Source organism: Penaeus vannamei, chromosome 3, assembly GCF_042767895.1.
Source record: "Penaeus vannamei isolate JL-2024 chromosome 3, ASM4276789v1, whole genome shotgun sequence".
Classification (NCBI taxonomy): domain Eukaryota; kingdom Metazoa; phylum Arthropoda; class Malacostraca; order Decapoda; family Penaeidae; genus Penaeus; species Penaeus vannamei.
Genome location: NC_091551.1, coordinates 19,995,951 through 19,998,450, shown reverse-complemented (window position 1 = coordinate 19,998,450; position 2,500 = coordinate 19,995,951). Strand labels below are relative to the sequence as shown.

At 47.4% G+C, this 2,500-nt stretch overlaps 1 protein-coding gene across 41 annotated transcripts in view; it reads right to left on the bottom strand.

The window, feature by feature from the left end:
• LOC113800282 (enolase-phosphatase E1) overlaps nt 1-2,500 on the bottom strand; it is an 86,640-nt gene that overhangs the window by 14,639 nt on the left and 69,501 nt on the right. The gene's annotated exons all lie outside the window — the stretch shown is intronic.

Genomic DNA, 2,500 nt, shown 5'->3' with positions numbered 1-2,500 from the left:
AACAAAATTGAGAAAGAAAAAGAAAAATAATAAGAAAAGAACAAAAAAAAGATAGTAAGTGAAAGAAATAAGTCAAGGGTAGGAAAAGCTGAACAATCGAAACAGATCCAGATTCTCGGAACAGGAAAGGTCAAACTGTCAACGGGAAGAGCAAACATTGGCGAGTAATGAAACGAGGCGTATCTGCCCTAAGACTTTAAACCGTCGCCCTGATTTTGATAGTTTGACCGCCAGGCTCCTTCTGTCCCATACCTACTTGCTAGTCTATATAGGAGTCCCACACAGAGGTCGAGCATCCGTTGTTTTAGATGAGATTTTCGACTTAAAAAGCGAAATTTCTTATTAATACTAAACACGTGGCCAAGTAAGCATCGCGGTCAGCCTTTGGTCGCTCAGGGTGTCCTCGTATTCGCCTTGACAGACCAAAAGGCTTTAAAACCATCAGTGAGAAGCACAGAATAGGACTCCAGAAGCTCCAATGTGAATGGGTCTTACTTGGCCAGGCTAGAAGGAAGGACATGGGGCAGATTAGGGCTACAAAAACAAGTGCCATGTTCTGCAGCATTTGCTAAACCCGTCCAACCACTGAAGGAAACGAAGAGCAGAATCGAAAACACATTTCCAGCATCCGATCTTTGCTTCTACCTCACCGAGGGATAGCAGCAAGAGACGATGCCTTTCACGGAAATCTGTTTGAGTTTCATACAAGTGGTTGACTTGAGGGACAAGTACTAGAACAGCTACACTTTCTTTTTTTTAATTTGATTTGGTTGTTTCACTGACTTCATTTGCATTGGCTAAGGCACAACTTCGGGGAGGAACGCAAAGTTTACTCGGAGCTAAGTGTGCTGGGAGATGGAGCTGCTTGCGGGTGTCGTGTGTTCATTCTGGTTAATTGGCTCTGTTGCTCTCGGTTCATCGTTCCTCTCTCTTTCTTTCTCCTCTCTCTCTCACGCTCTCTCCCTTTCTTCTCTCTCCTCTCTCTCTCCCTCTCTTCTCTCATTCTCTCTCTCTCTATCTATCTATCCTTCCCCCCTCTTTCTCTTGCTTTCTAACTATCAACGTCCCTGTCTATTTCTCTCACGCTCTCACTCCCTCTCTATCTCTTCTTCTCCCTTTTACCCTTCTCCTAAGGTGGCTTCATTTTCTTTTTCTCTCCATTTCCGTTACTTTCCGATTAACTCTTTTATCTACCTCCATATCACTCTTATTTTTTTTTCTCCCCCTTCTCTCTCCCCTTCTTTTCTTCTCAGACTGTCTATCGATATATCTATCTCTCTAACCAGCTATCCATCTATCTCCCCCTCCCTCCCCCATCTCTCTCTCTCTCTACCTCCTTATCACTCTTTTATATTTTCTTATCTCCCCTTCTTTCCTTCCCAGTCTGTCTATTCATCTACCTATCTGTCTGTTTCTCTCTCTCTCTCTCTCTCTCTCTCTCTCTCTCTCTCTCTCTCTCTCTCTCTCTCTCTCTCTCTTTCTCTCTCCCTCTCTCTCTCTCTCTCCCTCGTGACCTACATCGCACTGTTTACACTGCCAGCCAAGCGAGCCCAGTTCGGCGATCGTCACACACTGTACCGTGGTAGTGCAAGCGGCGTGTTAAGTTGACATTTGCGTTAATTAAGCGGAAACATTAATTACGAGGGATTTAATCCTTTCGGTAGATTATGACTTGTTACCTTCAGCATTCACCTACCTTTGGGAATTGAATGGAGTTAAGATTATTATGATCGAGGAGATTTAACCGTTTTAGCTTTTACAGGGGAGAGATTAGTGACTAGTCAATCGAAGCTATTGAACTAGTGTTTTAATAGTCAAATGATAAAGACAATCGTCGTTAATAGCACGAAGCCACGAAGAGGAAGCGGCGATGTTAAAGTCTGCACAGTGTGAGTTGCATCTGTGAGAGGAATTGGTTCGAGGCTCAGCAACACTCCCAGCACACTGGCCACTCCGCCCGCACGCCCACGGCAGTCGGTGCGCGCGCGCGGGCGGGCGGAGGCGCTCTACTCCAAGGCACTCTATCGTCAGTCTCACCGTATCTGCTGACCTCTCTGGCGCCCGCGACCCCGCCCGTGCGTAAGGCCGAGGGGCGTGATCTAAGAAACAGACGAAGCTGAGAAATAAGTTTACCGGGGGAAGCTTTGGAGCGAGACAGGAGAGACAGCTGAATCCAGTCCAAGGCTTTTGCTTTCGCTGATGAGTGCTTAGACTCTGGGCTGAGTTCAGATGTTGTCTCTGCTCCCCTAATAAGGCCTTCCTTCTCCTTCCGTCTGCATCTTAAATCACTCTAAACCCCTGTCGTCTAGGAGGTCATCCTACTATGCACACGACTCTCATACCAAGCATACATGTGCGGGCCCCGTTCCCTGTAGCGCCGTGCAGCGCCGGGCGCCGCGAGAGCAAGGGCGCGGCCGCCGAGAGTCACCAGATACCTGTCGTTCGCTCAAGGACCATGCGACACTAAGGCGTGACATCACACGTCTAACAACAGCCAAGC